This window comes from Takifugu flavidus, chromosome 16 (assembly GCF_003711565.1).
Source record: "Takifugu flavidus isolate HTHZ2018 chromosome 16, ASM371156v2, whole genome shotgun sequence".
Classification (NCBI taxonomy): domain Eukaryota; kingdom Metazoa; phylum Chordata; class Actinopteri; order Tetraodontiformes; family Tetraodontidae; genus Takifugu; species Takifugu flavidus.
The window spans coordinates 3,947,585-3,969,321 of record NC_079535.1 but is presented as its reverse complement, the minus strand read 5'-3'; the positions used below and the strand labels follow the sequence as shown (position 1 = coordinate 3,969,321).

The 21,737-nt window shown below is 56.1% G+C and overlaps 1 protein-coding gene across 2 annotated transcripts in view; it reads right to left on the bottom strand.

Annotated features, from left to right (window-relative positions):
- The window catches only part of LOC130540320 (E3 ubiquitin-protein ligase TRIM33-like), a 32,299-nt gene extending 10,804 nt beyond the window's left edge, over positions 1 to 21,495 (bottom strand). Inside the window, exons 1-2 of one of the 2 annotated variants that reach the window (XR_008954414.1) lie at positions 19,183 to 21,495; positions 17,790 to 17,981 (exon numbers count right to left, since the gene is read on the bottom strand). The gene's annotated coding sequence lies outside the window, so the exon portion shown is untranslated. Of the gene's footprint in view, positions 1 to 17,789; positions 18,330 to 19,182 lie in introns of those variants that run through there. The other variant, XM_057059381.1, reaches the window with a different exon arrangement.
- Positions 21,496 to 21,737: the final 242 nt, after the last annotated feature.

Here is a 21,737-nt window from a genome sequence, read left to right as displayed (position 1 = left end):
TCCGGCGTAAGCCTTGACCCTGGTTCACGGTTCCACATCTGGGCCAAAGTCTCCTCACTAGTAGCCAGACCAGCGGCGAGCGCATGGCTTTGATACGGGGGGGGTGATAGCGTTTATGAGGTCTGTCAGGGCAGATATGAAGTGTTCGGAGCTGATAAAGATAAACGGCGAGGCTTTGTTTGAGCAGATAAGGGTGGCGTGATGCAACTGGGCCCGACTGTTTGGGCGTCGGGACGGAACCTGCACCTGCGCCCGCTTCAGGGCGTTCCCCTGATGCTAGCAAAGCTAGCACCCCCCCCCCCCCCCCGAGATGATTGTATTGCGCAACAGTTTAATGGCTGGAACAGTGAACCAGGGGACGAAGACGGACCACAATTCCTCTCTTAGCGTTCAGCGGATAAATGGAACGGGACCTTGACCCGTGCAGCGCGTGACGCCCTGTGCGGCGAGCGTTAGCGGCGAGCGTTAGCGGCTAACCTGAGACGTTACCAGACGGTTTATGACTGGAGACATGAATCAGAGGTCGATTACCCTCATGAGGAGTCTGGAGCCTTTCCTTCAGGACCAGGACAGGAGGCCTGAAAACGCCTCATTTTCCCCCCAAAGCCGTCAAATTTGTTCTTCTAACTTCTAACACTGATTATTTATACAATTAAAATATCCTGCAGTGTATTCAAACCCCCCCACAAACACCTAATGTGACTTCACGGCCGTTTTTAAGGCCTTTTCCTCCCCTCTTTTTTACAATAATGCCGACAGGTCCCAGCCTGGCTTGAATGAGGCCATTATGCTCCAGCTCCTGCAGACAGAACCCATAACCTGCTGGAAGAGGCCCGGGGAAAGACCCCGCGGCGCTTATGGGCCTATCGGAAACACACACACACACACACACACACACACACACACACACACACACACACACACACACACACACACACACGTGACAACGACAACAACATCTTTGGGTTTTTCACCTTTAGCATCAAGAATCTCCTTTCTTTTGCCCTTATTCCCAGTGTTCCCAGTGTTCCCAGTGTTCCCAGTGTTCCAGCAGTGTGGCTCATCCCCTCTCAACACGGCTGAGATCAAACTCCAACCAGACCCAATTTCCTGCCAGAAACCTCCAGCAGTTCCTGGTGAAACCACTGTGGTGGCTGCTGAGTCGGAAAAGTGGGCTAAAACTCCAGAAACCGCCTCATATTCCGGGTTAAACTAAGAAAACGGGGGGGGGCTGCAGGGTGGGTTCTGCTCTGTTATTCCAGGCTGGGATCTTTTATCAACATCTAACAGCAGAAGCTCACCTGTGATACCACGGTGTGCACGGTTCTTTCTTTATGTAGATGACACACGTTGTGTCGTGTGTAATTACAGAACAGGCGCAGCGTGTCATTAGAGTCATCACGGGGAGAGTGAGCGCTGTGGGAAAGGGGCGGGGCCTAGAGGGGGCATTTATCAGCAGCCACCAGGGGGCAGTAGAAGCGCTCCCAAAGGTGCTGCAGTGATGCGTGCCACACTTGTTCCTTTCTGCTCCTCTGCAGTTCCTCCTCACCCCCCCCCCCCACACACACACATTATCATTGCTCTATTTTTTTGTTTTGCGTCGGCGGAGGTATTTTCACCTCCGATTTTGAACCAAATTGGCTCTTCAGGGCCTCCGGAGGGGTGAGGAGGGCAGGATGGAAGGAGTGAGTCACTCACAGCAGGGCGGGTGTGAGGGATGGACGTGGGCTGGGGGCCGGGGGGGGCCGGGGGGGTCAGACGGACGGGCCGCTGCGGTTTAGGGAAGCCCAGAAAGCGTGACGGGGCAGGAGTTTGTCTGCGCTCCGTTGTGGTCATTCAGGGTGTGAGAGCGTTTGTGGGGGGGACATTGGTGTGTCCGTGGGGGGGACGTTGGTGTGTCCGTGGGGGGGACGTTGGTGTGTCCGTGGGGGGGACGTTGGTGTGTCCGTGGGGGGGGCATTGGTGTGTAACATCAGCTATTAAATCTGGACGTTCTGCAGGAGAACCAGAAGCGAAGCTAAAGAAGCGACAGGTTTTAAAATAGCATCAAGTCTTTGTTCCAGTAGCTTTAATGGTTTGGTCGTGTGACTGTGTTGTGTTACTGTGTTACTGTGTTGTGTTAGTGTGTTACTGTGTTGTGTGACTGTGGATCCAGCTGTGCACGAGCTTCAACACAATAAAGCCGCGCTGGTGTCATCATGTGCTCACGGTTCAGGGAAACAGGGAGAGCTCTGCAGCAACGCTAGCAGCTACTGCTGCTTTGGTTTGTTCAGGCAGGACCAACAAAGTCTGGAGAGCTTATTAAAGGGGGGGGGGGGGCATCCATTCCCCTGCTGGTTGGTGAAAAGTGCAGCGCTGCAGAAATGCATTCCAAGGTGGGGGGGGGGGGGGGGTTCCACGACTATCAGGTTCTAGCTGTGGGTTTAGCTCGGCTGCAGCTTAATGGCAGGAGAAGAGGGGCAAGTGTAGAGCTGGTTAGCAGCGTGGAGCTGGTTAGCAGCCTGGAGCTGGTTAGCAGCCTGGAGCTGGTTAGCAGCCTGGATGAAACAGGCTGCCAGGACCATTCGGAGGGAGAGGAATCACAGCTCTGGACCGTTAAGAACAAATCCTGATTCACTCAGGACAGAATCTGTCTTTCCTGTGATGCTGAGTGCGTCCGCTCGCTGGTGTGTGTGTGTGTGTGTGTGTGTGTGTGTGTGTGTGTGTGTGTGTGCTTCACAGGAGCCTGCAGCAGGCCCTGCAGCCCGTCTGACTGCTAATGACCTGGGCTGGGCGTCGCTGATGGTGGGGACTGAAAGAGCTCTTTCTGCAGCCACTCAGCTGTCACTCGCTGCCCTACAGCCCCATGATTCTGTCACGTCTCTGAAGCCCCACATTCATGCCCCCACATTCATGCCCCCACATTCATGCCCCCACATTCATGCCCCACTAGGCTGCACGTCTGGACGCCCGATCAAATGCCCCATTAAAACCTTTTCCTGGGCCCTTTCAGCCTGTCCGCCGATCGCAGCTGCCGCTCTGGAACGTGCGTTTGATTAGCATTCGTTAGCATTTGCTAGCCGCCTGATGCTAGCACCAAGGCCGGGGTTTCCTCCTTTCTGGCCGACCAGCGGCCTCTGTGAGCGGGACCGCAGGGACGGCGTGGGAGCAAAACACAACTGGGCTTTGGGTGAAACAAAGATCCTGAAAACCTCAAACCTGTGGTCGTGTCAGGGGGGAGAAGGACAGCCCCCCCCCTCACGTGGGCTCTGCCTTTGGCTGAATGCTGGGATTCTTTCCCAGAGGCTGCCGGTTGCCAAGAGAGCCGGAGCCCCAGAAAATCTGGGCAAATGTATGTGGGTCACTGCGAGTCAGAAGGGGGCTTTTCACCCCCCCCTTTTGTCCCTTTGTCCCTCTTTGGCTCCTCCGTCTCTGCTCATGAGTGAACAGATAACATTGATGTGCCCCGTTATTTTTAAACGCTTTCCCCGGAACGACTGCGCTCCGAGCCGACTGATTAGCTGCTGTTTGTTCCCGACCCGTCCGTGCGGAGCCGAGCGAGCGGTAAACAGGATCTGGAGCAGATGTTCCTCTGGTCCTCAGTCTCACTTCCTTTCTGCTCTCAACTTCTTCTTTCTCTTCCTCTTCCCCCCCCCCCCATCGCCCCCCCCCCCCATCGCCCCCCCCCCCCGCTGGATGCTGACAGGCTCGCTCTGTTGCTGTGGACGAGCTAACTTTCTTTCTCCGTCTTCCCGCCTACGCAGGCGCTTGTCCGGGCCTGTCGGGCTCATCCGACCCACCTCTGAGACCTTTCAAACTCTGATCCACCGGATCTGAAAATAGCTTTGAGGTTTGGGGGGGGCGGGGCGGGGGTGTTTAAAAGATCATTTAGCGTCTGCGTTTGAAGAAAGTGAGCGCTGAGAAACAGGCCAGAGGCTCCATCAGCGGGGGGCAACGTGCAGATATTGGACTGATATCAGGTTGTCCCCCCCCCCCCCGGCCCGTCTCTGCCCTTCTGTGGCGCAGGAGTCTCATTTCAGCCAGGACAATGCTCTGTCTCTCTCTGGGCACTAAGTAAATGTCAGGTACCGTCCCCCCCCCCCATCTATTCACTGCAATGCTCCGGGGGGCGGGGCGGGGGGGTAGATATCCATCTACTGGGCCCTGTGCTACATGGCCGAGCCACCAGATCCAGTTTCCCTGCGTGGAGACACTGTAGTTTACAACAGCGGGGGCAGATTTTGAGGTGTCCCGGTGGTGTTAGCCGGGTAAGCTAGGTGTTAGCGGGGGCAGATGGAACATCGCCTCCTGCCCCGTCAGGGCTCAGATGAGTCGTGGTCAGAGGCGACATAAGAGGAAGTTCTGAGGCTCGAAGAAACAGGAAACGGGCAGTTGTCCCCTGCTGGAAATGCTAACCGATTGCTGGAAAAGTAAAATACAGCTGTGGTGCTTTAGCGCTCGCAGGTACAGCCTGATTGTGGATTAACGCTGGATGGAAAAGGAAAATCACGGCCGTCGTCATGCCCCCCACCCCCCCGGTTTTTCCTCAAAGGTCAGCTGAATGAAACATGGCGCTAGCAGATCTGTTGCTGCTAGCGCCATGTGTTGAGTTACATCATTAGGAGAATAATTCCGCCGATATCAGACACCTCTGGTCGTCCTGCGCCCCTCGTCTCCCTCTGAGCTGTGCACATCTGGCAGACAAACGCTCCGGGCCCGTGGCGAGGAGAGGATGTGGGGGCGGGATCGACTCCATAGCTCAGCAGCGTTAGCTGAGAGGGGCTATTAGCGCTCAGAGTGGCTCTTTCAGGCGGGAGCATTTAGTTTGGCTCCGGTAAACCAGTCCTGAGTCCGTGTGGATTTCTATTTTTTCCCTTTTGGCTTCCTCGTTACCTGATTTCCTGTCACCCCCCCCCCCCCCCCCACTTCCTGTATGGCTGCTTTCCGCCCGTTCCAGCGCACGGCGCTGATGACAACAGCATGTGGGCCCCAAACGTGTTTAAAACGTTTAAAAAAGGGTCGAGTGTTGGGTTCTTAGAAGTCTGATCGGGATCATCCTGAGAAAACAGGAACGATACGGAAGAGATGAAAAATTCCTGCCCGATTTACACGACCAGATAAACATCACCCAGAGGACAGGAGGCACCTGGGAGCTCCCCGCACCTGCAGCCAGGATCAGGAGCAACCCCTGACCTCTGACCCCCGCAGGAGGCCACTGCTCCACCTTCATCTCTGCTTTATTTGCTTTCCACTCTGCAAATGACCCCGTTTTTCCTTTTTTGGTGGAGGCTCAGTAGGAGAGCGTTGCTCCAAAGCCTCCCCGGGACAGACAGGTCGGAGGACGGTCGTAGGACGGTTGTAGGATGGTCGTAGGACGTTCGTAGGACGGTCAACAACTTTGGTCACTGTGCGTTTTAGCTTCCTGGTTTCTCCTCTGGGATCTGTTGCCGGGGGTGTTCGGCACGTTTACCTCATGGAAAATGTGCATCATCATCATCATCATCATCATCATCATCACACTCCCCCAACGACACAGTCGCACACGCACACGTGCGCGCTCCTGCTGGCTTTGATGTCTGCTAAAGCAACGTGTAGCAACCTAGCTCAAAGCTACCACACAGATGTACAATGGCTTCCTGTTCCAGTGACGGTGTGTGTGTGTGTGTGTGTGAGTGTGTGTGTGTGTGTGTGTGTGTGTCTAGTTTCCAGCTCCGTCTAACGAGCAGCTCGTTCACCAATCCAGACAGTTTATGGGCCACCAGCCTCATTAAGAGCAGCTCTTAATTGCTCTTTTCTAGCCAAAACCCAAAAGCTGAACCATCTGCTGGCTGCTCGACCCGGTTCCTGTTGGCGCCGGACCCCCCGGACTGGAGCTGCTGCGTCCCCCCTCGAGAGGTGGCGTCCAGCCATAGAAGCACAGGTGAACGGCGCCCTGAGCGGGTTCTTCTTCATGCTGAAGACGTCGGCCCGGTTCTGTAACGTTCTGCTAAACACGCGGTTTGAGGTGCAAGAACCTCCTCGTAAAACGACCCGCTAACTGTTCTGCTGCTTCCAGACGTCGGCCTCCTCCTGAATCTCGTCTCTCACACCTGCTTGTCCCCCCCCCGGTGGTCGCCGGCGGCCGTGACCTCAGCGCTCACGTCGCCACCAGGACCCACGTCTGGTCGTTTATAACATCTGGCTGCTAACTAGCATGGCTAGGTCCACCGCTACAGCCAGTTGTTTTAACCCTCACCAGAACCTTTTAAACGTCCACTCAAGTCCTCAGACGAGGACGCCGCGTGGACGCTCCTCCTCACGTTCCGCACGGACCAGCGGCAACAACAGGAACTCCGGCTCTGATCCAGATCGCTCTGATCCGGATCGCTCTGATCTGGTCCCAGAACCAGGGAGGCTGTGGGAGAGTGTTGATAAGTTCTGCAGGACACAGGCGGGAGGAGGACAGCGATAAGACGAGACAGCTCCTCATTGTCCAGCGCCCAAGGTCGCTAATTCCACGAGCGTGACGGGAACGCTGATACTGAGTCACTGGGAGAGACGCGGAGCCTCCCAGTCCTGCCGGTCAGGACTGTTGACACCAGTAAGGCGTCGCTAGGCAGGGCTAGCATGTCGCTACAGCGCGGACCCCCTCGTGCCGAGTCAGCAGGATTCTGGGAATCTTCCAGCCTCGTTCCCAAGCCGCCGAGCAGCGTTTCTGGTCCCTGATGTTTTTGGGGAAGTGAGAAGTGCTGAGGCAGCAGCTGTGAGGCGGCGCTGGTGCAACTGGAGGGCGCAACAACAGGATGGAGCGGCGGCGGCGGTCTGGGCTGCACTTCCTCAGCCGCCGCAGCCGCTCATCGGGGCAGCTCGCTAGCAGAACTGCCCCGAGTAGTGCCCGATAACGACCACCCAAAGGTAGACAAAGAGGGGAAGACAGCAGAAAAGCACGTTAGCATTAGCATTAGGCGTTTCTCACTGCTGAAATCTCTCTGACATTTGTTTAAACCTGTTAGCTTAGCGCCCCGGCAAAGGAGTTCACCCCTGACGACGTTAATCACCGAGACACCCATTAGCTTTCTATGCTACGAAAGTGATGGATTGTGGGTAAAGAAACAAGCTAGCACCCACCTCAGAAGCAGAGGACCGCTGACAAGGATGCCGTGGCCCCCTCCTGCTAAGCTAAACTAAGCTAAGCTAAGCTAAGCTAACCGCGTGGCTGCAGTGCCGGTCTTGCGTGACAGATGGAGGTTGCTCAAACGCAGCAGGCGCGTCGGGTCATGTTGAAACCAAATTGTTGCCGCATGTTGGACGTGACTCATGCTGACGACTGTTGTCCCGATAAACACACACACGCACGCACACACACGCACGCACACACACCCTTACACCCGCACACACACACACACGCACCCAACCACCCACACACACACACCCTTACACCCGCACGCACGCACACACACACACACACACACACACACACACACACACACAACCAGGCGGCATGAATGAAGCGCGAGCGGTCAGAAAGCTGAGCGCCTTACTCAGCAGAGCGGGGAAGAAAAACACAACACACACACACACACACACACACACACACACAGGTCCCCCCCCCCCCCCCCCCCGTGATGAATGGGGGGTATGAGGTCTCCTCGGCCCCCCCAGGTCTCGTGTTGAGGCCCCTCAGCAGCTGAACAAACAGAACAAACAGCTCTCGAACCTGAAGGCGCGATCAGGAATTCATTAGAACCGCGTTGGTTCTGGGTGTGTTTGGGTCGTGGTGGAAAACGGACTTTTCTCAGGATGTCATAACTCAGAACCTGTTTTCCCTCACAAATGTGCAACTCCAAGCGAAACTTTAGCGGCCCAGACGGGGCCGTGGCCCATTTGGGGGGGGAGGTGGTCCTGGATCCAGAGCTTCGGCGGTTCTGGTAGAAGGACGAGGTAGCAAGACGGAGCGCTGTGTGCCGGGGGGGGGGGGGGGGGATGGATGATGATGAGAAGCAGATGGAGGGCGGACGCCTTTCTCAACTCTCCGGAGAGGATCTGCCTGTGACGCAGGTTGAGCTCTCCAGGTGCATTGTGGGTAGGCAGCATTGCGGCTTGAGAGCCGATCAAAGCGGGCAGCTCGTGGCGGCGCAGCTGTTAGCAAATAATCCCAAAGGTTGACGCTAGAACGGGTTTGCATTAGCTTAGCTCAGCGCTAACAACAGTAGCCCCTTGATTCTTCATGCTAGCAGGGACCTCTGAGGATGTTGGCTAGCAGCAGTGCTGAAGCTAGCATGCTAACGACGGAGGACGCACAGTAACACAAACGTCAGCCTGCAGCGTCGTTGCGAGATGGGAAAGACACAGTGGAGCGCTGGAGGCCTGACAGCTCGTTAACGAGCTGCAGGCCGAGCTATTCACCCCCCCCCCACACACATACACCCTGCCCCCCCCCACCCAGGCTCTGCACGCCGCAGCCAGAACATTCCACATCTGGCCCTCGAGTCTTTCCCAAGCGCTCCCTCTTCCACCGCTGCAGTAATTACCCACAAAGCTCAGCGCACTCTTTTTAACGACGCCCCCCCCCCCCCCACACACACACACACACACTTGATGAAATCCAAAAAGCGGAGCGCACCAACGTCATTTACAGTAATGCTTCAGAAGGAACATGGATTTCTGGTGTCGATATGCGCTCCAGAACCTCTTTATTCCACAGCCAAGGACGTGCTGCCAGAACCTTTCACACACACGCACACACACACACACACACACACACACACACACGGATCGTTTCCCCGGCTGTAATTCCTCCTCCAGTCGGTGGTTCTCCTCCCCGGAGGTGCGTGCTGCTCCTCCGGTCCGGCCCGTGTGGGAGTGGGAACGTGCACGTCTGCGCTCCAGCTGTGAAGATGCTAACGACTGTGCACGTTTCTGAACCGGTCGCTTTAATGAAGGCGCTCGTGGCCACGGCCATCAGGAAGCAGGTGAGTTAGCATCCGTAGTGTTCAAGGCTACACGCTGTTGTCCATATCAGCATCGTCACGTTAGCATCTGAAGCTAACGTCCTGTTTTTAACGCTACTTTCACTTCAGCCGTCCTGACATTGTCGGGAGGGGTCAAAGGTCGGCGGCACGCGAGGCCGCTCAGCGCCGGCGCGCATGCGGGCGGCTCCTGGTCTGAGCGTCCACAGGAAGCGAGGGTGCGTGCGAGGGGTCGTGCACAGGAAGGCGCTTTGTTGTGGCTCCCCACCAGGAAATGACCATTGTTACGAGCCCGCCGTTCACTCCCGTTTGTCCGTAATCTGCAGCGCGGCGGCTAATACAGCGAGCAGTACCGGGTCCGACGCCCTCGGGGCTGGAGCCGCGCTGGCGTCTTCAGACAGGGGGGGTCATCACCTGCGCGCTGGAATAAACAAGGCGCTTGGCTAACAGCTTTATGGGGGCTAATGGAGGGATTAGCCCGATACCTACAGTGAAGGGGGGGGGGGCGGTGGCCCAGTCGCAACGAGGCGCTAAAGCTAGCTGCTAACTCAATTTACTGCTTTAGGACCAGAAGGCTGTTTGTCTTGAGCTTTACTTTCTTCTTCTTCAACCCCCCCCCCCAATAGAAATGGAAATGCGAGCCCCTCCCCCCCCAGAACGAGCCAGGATGTTTTCAGAAGTGGGATGTTGCTTCTAATGAATTCCAAACACCACAAAAGTTTATTAGGAAGCAGAGAGTCATAAAAGGGGGGGGGGGCACCTCTTTTATCTCATTATATCCTAATCAACATCAATGTTCTGTGATTTAGTGCCCCCCCCCCCGTGTTGACGTCACCGACCACAGTCCAGTAACGTCCCAGTAGAACATTCCGGAGTGGAACTTCCTGGTCCGGAGAACTCGTGTCATTTTATTCCAGCTCTTTCCTGGGAGCAGAGCGGCACCGCGCGTTAGCGTCCGTCACGTCCTTTAGCCTCCTGTGGAGGCCGTCTGAGCGGGATCAGCCCTCGGCAGGAAGTGAAGCTGAGCGGGGGGGGGGCTGATGCTACAGGCCCCCTCACGCTCGGGAAAATGAGCCAATGATGGAAAAAAGGAGCAGAAAGGGGGGCCTGCAGACGGCGTTCCTGGGGACGGAAGAGGAAATTAGGAGGACACTGCTAACTCGCTGCTAACCTCAAACATGCTAGCAGAAACACAGCTACTGAGCTACACTCAGCTAACAGCCTCGCGGCCACAGCCTGTTGTCTAAATCTGATTTGTCACAAATCTTCGGGAAGCTTTTCTCAGAACATCAGGCTGTGATTCCCCGGAACGCTGCTGGTATTCCAGACGCTTCGCGCCCGTTTACTGCGTAATTACGCCTTTAAGAATCCAGGAAAAGCAAATGGAAAATACGGAATTGGATTGAATTCCTCTGCAGTGTGTAGGATCCCGCTGGCGTGCGTGTCTGTGTGTGTGTGTGTGTGTGTGTGGCCTCCTCTTGGATGGCTCCGTCCTTGCGTCACGAGCGCTAATCTGCTTCAGCGCTAACAAAGCCGGCCTTTGATGTGCCGCTGCTGCTTCCTGCCACGTCCAAATAAAACCCTCCACTGAATTCATTAGCCTTTAATAGCGTTATTGATCAGGTTAGCATAATTCTAGCCCCACCCTCCATTCACCGCCACACCCCCAGGCCCCAGAAGTGGGGCAGTGAGCCGGGGCGTCCTGACGGGAACAAACACCCCCCCCCCCCCCCAGGACTGGTGATTTCCTGCCTGATCCCATAATCCTTCAGCCTCTTTCTGGAGACACAAACATGATTCCGTCTCAGTTTCCGCTCCGCTGCCTCCACATTGTGGAGCGACGTGCTGATCCAGAAAGGGCGTCTTCAAGTGGGCCGCCTGAAAGCTAATTTGGACGCTTAATTCCTCTTTTGAGGCGAGTCTGGGCCTCAGTTCCAGCCGGAGCACCTGCACCTCCGTCATGGTGCTCAGCGCTGCTGTGCTGGGATGTTGGAATAAAACATCTGGATTAGCAGCAGGAAGTAGCTTCATTATAGAACAATTCAAAATCAGGACTTGAGAACTTTCAAAGTTCATACTCGAGGTCCCAGCTTTGTTTCCATGGCTGCTGCTGTGCCTGGCCGAGGTGAAATGCATTGTGGGATACCGAGCTGCACCGAGTCCACCCGAGACGCGTCGCAGCCGCAGCCGCAAGGACACTGCGGCGAAACTTGGAGCGTCTTGGCGAGTTGACGACATCTCACGCGTGTGTGAGAAGGCAACGACCAGGAGGGGCGCCATTAGCATAGCACAGCCCGATGCTAACGTAGCATGTGTCCATGTGTCTTGTTTAGCCTCTAAGCTAAGCTGGCGTCCCTGGTCCTCATCAGCGCGCTGACGTGCTCTCAGCCCCGACAATCAACCCCAAATACGAGGGGAGATGTTTTCGGCGAGGGGGGGGGGGGGTGTGTTTGGGGGGTGGGGGGGTTAGGTCCTCTCAGACGGGGGTCTACGGGCCCTCTCGGACCAAGTTAGCCGTTAAATCCTTCTTTCTTCTTGCTGATGACCTGTGAGCAATGTGGAAGAAGGGTTGGAAGGGTCAGCAGGGCTGGGGGGGGGGGGGGTCGCTGCTGATGAGGGCGGGGGGGGGGGGGGGGGGGGTCACAAGTGGGCGCACTTGTCCTTCCGCCCCCCATGATTCCTCCAATTTGGATTATTAAATCTAAATCTGGATCCATCAGAGCCCACATTGCTCACAAATTGCTGGCAGGTGCGGAGGACAGAGACGGGAACCGGACCAGCAGCGCCGGCGCTGATGGTCGCAATCAATCGCCGCCGCACGGCCCGAAATCAGGACTGACGCCACGTGGCCGTCATGTAACCCCCCCCCACACACACACACACACGCACACAGACTTTTACCGATCCAGAACGAATGATGAATAAAAACTGTTTCAGAGTCGCAGCTGCTAATTGAATAGAGATTATTGGATTATTCTGGTTAAACTACAGCTAACAAAGCTAACTAGCATGTTTACTGGTGAAGTCTGGTGCAGCTGCAGGTCCCAGCAGGTTTGCGTGTCGCACATACACAGATGAGCAGGTTGACAACCGCGGGCGTTATTTCACCCGCTACTCGTTTGGGTTAGCGCCAATTCGGTCCTGTTTCATGTGGTTTCAGCAGGAAAAAGGTGCTAATCTAGAGTGGAAGTCCTGACTAAAACAGTCGTCCTGACTATAAACTGCTTTTCACTGATGACCTCATGCTAAGGTTGCGCTAAAGTTGGAATGTTGACGTGTTTTCACCCTAAAACAAAATGTTTTTGATTTACGTGGGTCTGAATAGCTCATTTCTATTGCTAGCAAACACGTTTTGGTGTCAGTAGCATGTATGATAGCATAGCTCACGACTGAGCACGCTGTAACGGACAGCAGGGGAGCGTTGCAGCGACATCAGACAGGGGGTTGTTTCATATTTCACGTTAGTGTTGCATTTAGCCCAGCGTCTCGGGCGCTAGCAAAGCTCTGCTGTGGTCTGTGTCTAACACAGACATGACCGAGGGTGTGCAGCACTGACACGCCAAAAACATGGAAGTGTGCTTTGGGTTTAAGTTGAAAGTAAGCTAACCTGGTCTTGTTAGCATAGCCTCCTTTGTCCCTCCACTTTTGGCCATTTGTTTTTCACCTTTGGCTCTTTCTTGCGTGTCACACGCGTGTTTTTTCCCCGCTGCATCACGCCAGCCGACCGCAGTGCCTCTATTCCGACGCATCACGGTGAGCTCGGGGGGGTTAACTTCAGTCTGCCAGTGGTCGTTCCGCCTTGGTGGCGGAAACCTCCAGTTTTGGCCGTGACCGCAGGCCGTCAGAGACGCTCTCCACTCGTGGGCTAACCTTGTTGCACAGCTCTCGTGCACTCGCAGGCACAGGAACACACGCAGGAGGGTAAAAATAGCGACGGTGGAGGCAGCGCGACCTACGTGGCCTAGCAGCCTCGGCCCAGGCAGTACTGTGGCATTTGCTGTATGCTATTGTACCTCATAGCTAGGCGGCTATCACGCGGCTCTGGGCAGAACACGGCGAAGCATCGACAACAAGGTGACAGCTGCACATTTGGCAGCGCCAGAAATTCGCGAAATTAAGCCCATGACGAGCATAAGAGCCTGAAGAGCCTGAAGAGCCCGAAGAGCCTGAAGAGCCTGAAGAGCATAAAGAGCCCGAAGAGCATAAAGAGCCTGAAGAGCCTGAGAGCCCGAAGAGCATAAAGCCCGAAGAGCATAAAGAGCCCGAAGAGCCCAAAGAGCATAAAGAGCCTGAAGAGCCCGAAGAGCATAAAGAGCCCGAAGAGCATAAAAAGCCTGAAGAGCCCGAAGAGCATAAAGAGCCCGAAGAGCATAAAGAGCCCGAAGAGCCCAAAGAGCATAAAGATCCTGAAGAGTCCGAAGAGCATAAAGAGCCCGAAGAGCCCGAAGAGCATAAAGAGCCTGGAGAACCCGAAGAGCATAAAGAGCCTGAAGAGCCTGAAGAGCATAAAGAGCCTGAAGAGCCCGAAGAGCATAAAGAGCCCGAAGAGCCCGAAGAGCATAAAGAGCCCGAAGAGCCTGAAGAGCCTGAAGAGCCTGAAGAGCCTGAAGAGCATAAAGAGCCCGAAGAACCCGAAGAGCCTGAAGAGCCTGAAGAGCCTGAAGAGCATAAAGAGCCTGAAGAGCCTGAAGAGCATAAAGAGCCTGAAGAGCCCGAAGAGCATAAAGAGCCCGAAGAGCCCAAAGAGCCTGAAGAGCCTGAGAGCATAAAGAGCCTGAAGAGCCTGAAGAGCATAAAGAGCCTGAAGAGCCCGAAGAGCATAAAGAGCCCGAAGAGCCCAACGAGCCCGAAGAGCCTGAAGAGCCCGAAGAGCCCGACGAACCTGAAGAGCCTGAAGAGCCCGAAGAGCCCGAAGAGCCCGACGAGCCTGAAGAGCCCGAAGAGCCCGAAGAGCCCGAAGAGCCCGAAGAGCCCGAAGAGCCTGAAGAGCCCGAAGAGCCTGAAGAACCCGAAGAGCCCGAAGAGCCCGAAGAGCTCTGACAGGTCTGAAGCTGCGTATTAGCAGATCTGCTGAGTGACGATGTCTCGCTCTGGAAGCCATTTTAAACAAAATACCACAGCGCTATAAATAGACACAAGTTCTGCAAAACAGACGGCGTTCCCAACGCACCGGCGCTCCGGGGCCGCCGCCAGGACACACAGGCTCCAGGAAAACACACAAAAATGGGCCCGGCGGTCCAAACACACCCAGGAGCTCCCAGGACCTGTTGATTGGACTCTTAATCCGGGCTGAATATGAAAGCTGGATTGTTTTTGATGGACAATATACTGTAACCCCCCCCCCCCCCCCTTCACCCCCCCCCCCCCCCCCCTTCACCCCCCCGCCCCACCACAGGCCTGCGTTTCTGATCGGGGGGGGAAAGGAGCACAAACATTTGGGATTAGAGGTGGAAAATGCTGAGTGGGCAGATAAAAGAGAAGAGGAGCCTGAATGGAGGCCTGGCAGGAGCGCTAGGCTAATTAAATCTCTATAGCTAACAACCCCCCCCAACCCACCGGACCCCCCCACTGTGATGGAAGACTGGGAGTGAGGTGGACAATGGTGGCGCTCATTAGTGGAGCGGAGCGAGAAGGAGGAAGAGGATGAGGAGGAGGAGGAAGAGGGGGAGGGGGAGGAGGAGGAGGAGGGGGGGGGGAAGGGGGAGGGGGGAGGAGGAGGAGGAGGAAGAGGGGGAGGGGGAGGAGGAAGGCCAGGCTGGAGTTTTATCTCACATTTGAATATATGAATACAGTGTGTGTGGGGGGGGGGGACCCACCTTTGTCTCTGTCCTGGGGAGTCGGGGGGGCTGATCTGGGATCAGATGTTTCCCCTGATAACTGATCACTTCCAGATGTGGGCCAGGGGTTGACGTGCACGTGCCCTGACCCCCCCCCCCATTAGGTCGGACTAGTCAGGAGACCAAATGCTATTTGCTAAATGAGATAACGAGGTTTGTTCATGTGAACAGCAGCAGGAGGCTCCAGTCTAAATGTGATGCTAGCTGTTGTTGCTCTTAGCTTCGCTTGTTAGGTTAGCTAACGTAGCACCCAAGCTAGCAGCTCAAACTGCCTCAGTGTCATCTTCTTTGACCCAAACCTGAGCACGATTAGCACCAGAATCAATGACCCCCCCCCCCCCCGTTCTCATTAGTCTGTCGCAAACAGCACAAACAAAAACAGGAAGTTAGCCAGTCAGAGCTAGTCCAAGCTAACGACCACGTTCAGACACTGAAGGGACAAGAGCAGTGAGCGACCTCATGAAAGGCCTGTGGGGCTGGGGGGTCTGTGGGGCTGGGGGGTCTGTGGGGCTGGTGGGGGGGGGGGGGGGGGGGGGGGGGGGGGCAGGTAGAGCTGCAGGGAACGCGGAGAGGGAAGAGTTAAGTGGTTTCCTGAGCAGAAATGAAGCTGCTGTAATCAGACTGCAGGAATGCAGCTCTGAACACTCTGAACACTCCCTGAGCTCTGGCTCCACTTCACTCTCAGCTCTGCACACAAAGGAGCCTTTGTTCTGCTGCTCTTGAAGAGCAACGCCCCCCCCTCACCCTCACCCTCACCCTCACCCCCACCCCCCGCTCTGGTTCTGTTTCGCTCCACCTTCTCTTCTCTTCAATCTGCTTCTTTCATTCAGACTTTCTTTCTGACCTCGACGTCTCAGAATGGTGGCGGGAGGGTGGGGGGGGCAACACCAAGTTGTGGGGGGGGGCAACGCCAAGTTGTGGAGGGTGGGGGGGGCTCCGGCTCTGGCTCACCAAATCCACAAAGTCCTCCGCGCGTTTCAAACAGGCCGCTCTTCCCGGTTGACCCCACGTTTATGGGGGGACTCTGCCCCCCCCCCCCCATAAACCCTCCTGGTTCCAGCATGTTGCTCTTCCTCCTGCTGCAGCCCTGCAGGCCCCCACCTGTTGATTATTGCATCATTCCAAAATAAAGGAGCTTCCAGGCTAAAGCTCAGCTAGCACGCCGCTAAAGCTCAGCTAGCATGCCGCTAAAGAGCCATCAACCATGACCGTCATGACGCGAGGCTCCGTCCCCACGAGGTCAATAAAATCCTGTCATGTGACCTCAATCTCCGCCCTCCATCCAGAGAGTCCCCCCCCACCCCCCGCCTGTATCACAACGCTATTGCCCTGATCTCTTCCTTCAGGTTCAGCGTGTCTGGTCCCGTCTGCCTGACAGGACCTGAGGCGTGAAGAACAATCACGCAGCTCATCGCTCATCAAACCTGTCACACGCCGTCTTATGCAAAAAAAAAAGTCTTGCGCAATCGCGGATAACCGCAGGCGGCGGCGGCAGCGAAGCTTCAGCCTGACACGATATCATTATCGCCTCACTCGGAGCTTCTGACACTTGGAATTTGGGCCCAACGCGAAGCTAAAACATCACGTGACCGAAGTGTGTTTAAGAGTGTGAGGTCACGGCCTGATATGATTAAGCTAAGCTAGCAGCGGCACCAGCCGAGGGAGGTCAGGTGACACTCAGGAGTGTTTTGCATTGTCAGCAGGCGACTTTACACAGTTAAATTCTTCACCAGGTTTGGAGGAGCGCGAAGGTTTGGACACCCGCTACTCTCCTGATGCTAATCGGCCTCTTAGCTGTGCTAATCGACCAAGAGGGTGACGAGCTGATGAAGAAGCTTCGCGTAAATATTGTGTTGGCGCTGTTGTGCTGTCAGCAGCATCGAATGTGATGTTGCTCCAGGTTTTATGCAAGCCAGGCTAATTAGCGTCGTTGCTAATTTGGATTAACAATCTTCCGGGTGACTTTTCTTTGCATAATTCCAGGTTTTTCCAGCCTTCCGCGCTGTTGTTGCAGCCTTATTCACCCTGACTGTCCCACGTTAGCAGCAGCCGCTAGCGTCTCCCCACCCCGGGCGTCCTCCTCTGGGGGGGGATAGCATACCGTGAGCCGCTCGTTTAGGACGCGACACATGGAGGCGGCGGTCGCCGCCCCTTTTCTGCGCCATGCAACGAGAACAAGGCGCCCACATAAGAGAGGAAATTGACATCAGAACCTGTCTGAGCGTCATAAAGACCCGCTTTGGTTTCTGATTGTTGAGGGAGATGAAATCAGACCCTAAATCACCGCCGCTTCGCCCCGTTTGTTCCTCGCCGCCGCTTTTTGATCTCCCATCGATGCGTCGCCACGACCCTTCCAACTGGGATTCTGGCTGATTGTAACCAGACTGGGGGGGGGGGGCAAAAACAGCGTCACAAATCTCCTGCATCTGTTGTTCCCAGGCCAGGCTGGTCCCCGCTTGACCTTTGACCCAGAGGTCAGTCCCAGCGTGGTCGCCCGCAACTGCGACGATGGGAAGCAGCAGATTTCATGATGCGGCAAATCACAGCGGCAGAGCTCATCTGGCAGCCATCCCATAATTCTGTTTATGCCTCATCTGCAGCCAAACCGGTGCTGCTGCATTTAGCTGTAATTGCTCCCCGCAGGTAGCTCCGCCCACTCCACACAGGTTGTGAGAGCAAAACAGCCCAACGAGGAAGTGAAACTCTTCGGGGGGGGGGGGGGTAATACGCCCGTGCACGCCCCTGGACATCATTGACTCCCACGGGGTGAAAGGTCACGGGTGTCAGAGGTCACCTCCCCCTGGGGGGACGGGCACAGCCTCACACGTCTCTATTTACGGACGCGTTCGCAGGGGTGGCGCGCATGAGGGAGGGGCGCGTGCACGTGCACGTGCGCCTTTAACGAGAGGTGGCGGCAGTTTTCTGCGTTTGTGTTTCGGAGGTCTGCAGTGATGGAGTGGCTGTGTGTGTGTGTGTGTGTGTGTGTGTGTGTGCGTGTGTGTGTGCAGCCATATTTCACGCTCACCTTTATGTGGTTCCTCCGGCTCTGGGCTCCATTATCCCGCCTTTGAGCCAGAGATGATGGAGAAGACGGCGTGGGGGCGGCGCTCGCCACAATGGCCCACATTGTTCCGCCGGTATAATCAGAGCGGACGTGGAACTTGGACCCGGTGCCAAGAGGTCTCGGCAGCCCTGGACACACACAGGTGCTGGAACCCTGGACAGGAGAGCCAGCTCAGGCGTGTGTGTGTGTGTGTGTGTGTTTGTGTGTTTGATCTGTGTACAAAAGGCAACATTTTCTCCTTCTGTCTCCGTGGAAACAACATGAAACTGTCTCAAATCCTCGGCCCGTTAGCGGAGCGTCTTAGTTTGGCACAAATACCAGACGCAAGTGGAAACAGGCGGCCGGCAGCCCTGGTGCTGATTGTTGTTTATTTATGTCAGACCATCGGCTGTTCCCGGCTGTTCCCAGCTGTTCCCAGGTGTTCCTGGCTGTTCCCAGGTGTTCCTGGCCTCTATCCAGCTGTTCCCAGGTGTTCCTGGCCTCTATCCAGGTGTTCCTGGCTGTTCCCAGGTGTTCCTGGCTGTTCCCAGCTGTTTCCAGGTGTTCCTGGCCTCTATCCAGGTGTTCCTGGCTGTTCCAGGTGTTCCTGCTGTTCCCAGGTGTTTCCAGGTGTTCCTGGCCTCTACCCAGCTGTTCCTGGCTGTTCCCGGCTGTTCCCAGGTGTTCCTGGCTGTTCCCAGGTGTTTCTGGCCTTTATCCAGGTGTTCCCAGGTGTTCCTGGCTGTTCCTGGCCTCTATCCAGGTGTTCCCAGCTGTTCCCAGGTGTTCCTGGCCTCTATCCAGGTGTTCCTGACTGTTCCCAGCTGTTCCCAGGTTAATCAGCTTGTTCCGCACTTTAAACTGGTTTGGATAAACTTTTCCGACATGTGAGCGGTTCTGCTCCGAGCCCTGACCCTGTTTCTCCACAGCAGTTGCTGCTGTTGTGGTTCTGTCACTTCCTGTTCCTCTGCGTTGGGCAAAGTTCACTTCGCCACAGCGACCGTGCTCGCTGACTCTGACCCAGATCGCCGACCCGGCTCCGTGCCGGCGGCCTAGACCCAGGTCAGCACCTTTTCTCTCAGCACTCACATGTCATCGTTTCCAGCCGGGTCTTAAACACGAGTCCATTCAAACCTGAACCGTGGCCCATAAAGTGGGAGCGGTTTTATGAGATCAGAGCAGAACCGCTGTGAGAAGCCTTGGGCCCGGCGCTCCCCCATGGTGCCGGTTTTCCTGCTAAATTAGGAGCCATTCTGCAGCATTTTGTCCTGTTTTCAGTCGGTTCTCAGGCTCGGTTGGGCCGGTTTTCCTCAGCTTTGTTTGGCCTGTGATGTAACAACATGGCAGCAATTACAGGCGATTATTTTTCACTTACGTGTGTGAGGAAGAAGAACTGAGCCGGGACCGGTCCGGGTGAGTCAGTGTTTCCACGGATCTGCAGCCTGACCTCCTGGTTCTGACCCCTCTTCTCCCAGCACGTCCATAAAACTGCAGGTTTGTGCTGGTTCTGCACAGAAACCGTCGCTCCTCTTGAGCTGGGCGCTTTCCTGCCTTTATGCTAAGCTACACAAGCAGCTGCTGACAATTCCAGCCTGGAGATCTAAGAGAGGAACCAGAAAACCGGAATTTCTCGGAGCTTTTCCTCCTCGGTTGTGCCGCCACTTGAAGAATTCCGCTCAGTTGTTGTGGGTCGTAACCGCGTCGGTGGGAACGGCCTTTCCCGGCGTGCCCGCTGGCTGTAGCGGGAACGGCCTCGGCTCCTCACGCCCCCTGAGGGGGGGCCGTCCCGTCACCGCAGCCTCTCAGGATTGATTTGATTCTGGTCTGTGTTTTTCTTGGCCTTGGCCCGTTTTTGTGGTTGTGGTCTTGAAATGGAAAGCAGAGGGCAGGAAGGGGGGGGGGGGGGGTATTCAGGGCATTATGTAAGACTTTAAAGAGGCCCGGTCTAGCGAGGAGTGTTGATGGGAGACTTGTGGCCCCCCCGGGTCAGGTGGCCTTTCACCTACAGCCTCCCATATGGTCCGAACCCCCCCCGCCCTTCCTTTAATGGCAGGTAAAGTATGTGGGCTCCTCCCGTCACTGTCGTCCTTTATCAATGGGAGGTGCAGTGTTGTGATGTCACTGGAGGCGCGGCGCCACGGGGGGGCCGGACGGCGCCACGTTACACAGCGGCAGGTTTCACCACGTGGTCATTTCAGGAGCGTCTCATCCGCCCCCCCCCTCCTCAGCCGTGGAAGACAAATCCGAGCTTCCGATGATCCAGAGATTGTATTTAACGTGCCTACAAGTATCCTGGAGGCCCCCCAGGAGGAGAACGAACCCTTCTGAGATCTGGATCGCTCCGGCTCGGCTCCTGGCTTTCATCTGCTAGCTTGTCTTCTGCTGCTAGTTCCACCAGGACAGCTAACCAGCTGACCAGCCAAACGGGCTGATGTTGCCCCCCCCCCCGGGGTAGGAAGTGGCTCTTTTAGGTTGGTTGTTGTTGGGAAATGTCGCTGTTGAAATCAGGCTCTTTGTTCACAAGGTCATTGCGCAACAGCTTGTTGTGACTGACTCAGGCTAACTTTCATTAGCGCTGCGCTGGCTCAACACGGTTGCGACATGAGCGACAGCTGCTAATACGGAAGCACACGCACCTCGCCGCCGTGCCGCCGTGCACGTAGGTTCCCTCCCTCTCACCATGTCTAAGCGCTCCGCTGCTCAGCGGCTCCCCGGCAGACATGTGTTTGTCATAAACGGACTCTGCGCTTGTTTACGCTTTGAACAAGGATCAAACAGAACCATGTGATCAGGCTTGGCGTTCCAAATCCTCGCTGCTTTTTCCGCTGCGCTGGTCAGTCAAAGGCCCAAAAAGGCGCTGTTTACAGCGCCGTGCCGCTCCGGGTCTCACGGCAGGGGCCTGGACCGCGGGCCCGACCCGGGCCCTCGTCTGCACGGGCCCCCGCAGCGCCGCGCTAACGAGCTCTGATCTCGCCAACATTTCTGTCGGTACGCATGGAAGAGCTCAATTACATAATGTACTCATTAGCCTGGCCGCTCCAGTGGGCGTTCTGGTCCAGATGTGACTTCATGAAGGGCTCTCTATGTTCACCCCCCCCCCTCAAAAAAAAAAAGAATCTCTGCGTCTGTAAGCACTCAGAGGAAAAACAGAGGGAGGGGTGGACGGTAGAATACATGAAAACACCCGCTGACCCCCTTCAGCACAACCTCTTCAGTCCTTAGAAAATAGTCCAATCGTCCCCCAGCACCTCAGGGTTCCTCGCCACCCCGAGTGCCGCTCAGACGGGCCGCACCAGACCCGTTTGGATGACATCACCCCTATTTCTGGGCTTCAGCCTTTAAAAATCACAGCAGGAGTGTTGTGTTGTCACCAAACCCCGTTAATAGATCTGATAGAAGCACCCAAATACTCCCACAGGGCCCTGCCGGGACCTGGGCACTGGTCCGGCCCAGTTGCCCCCCCCCCCTCCTGGAAGGGCTGAAACGGGCTGTCTGATAGATCAGAGCCGTCTGATTAAACTGCTTTACTGTTGTTATTTGTTGTGGCTCTGGGTGTTTCTGGGGAGACAGCAGCCACAGGTGGGGGAGCAGTTAGCCAGCTCCGGTCCGGCCTCCAGGTCCGGCCCGGCTCCCGTACAGCTCCTCATCCTTCCTCTGGTCCGGCCCGGCTCCCGTACAGCTCCTCATCCTTCCTCTGGTCCGGCCCGGCTCCCGTACAGCTCCTCATCCTTCTCTGGTCCGGCCCGGCTCCCATACAGCTCCTCATCCTTCCTCTGGTCCGGCCCGGCTCCCGTACAGCTCCTCATCCCTTCTCTGGTCCGGCCCGGCTCCCGTACAGCTCTCCTCATCCCTTCTCTGGTCCGGCCCGGCTCCTCGTACAGCTCCTCATCCCTTCTCTGGTCCGGCCCGGCTCCCGTACAGCTCCTCATG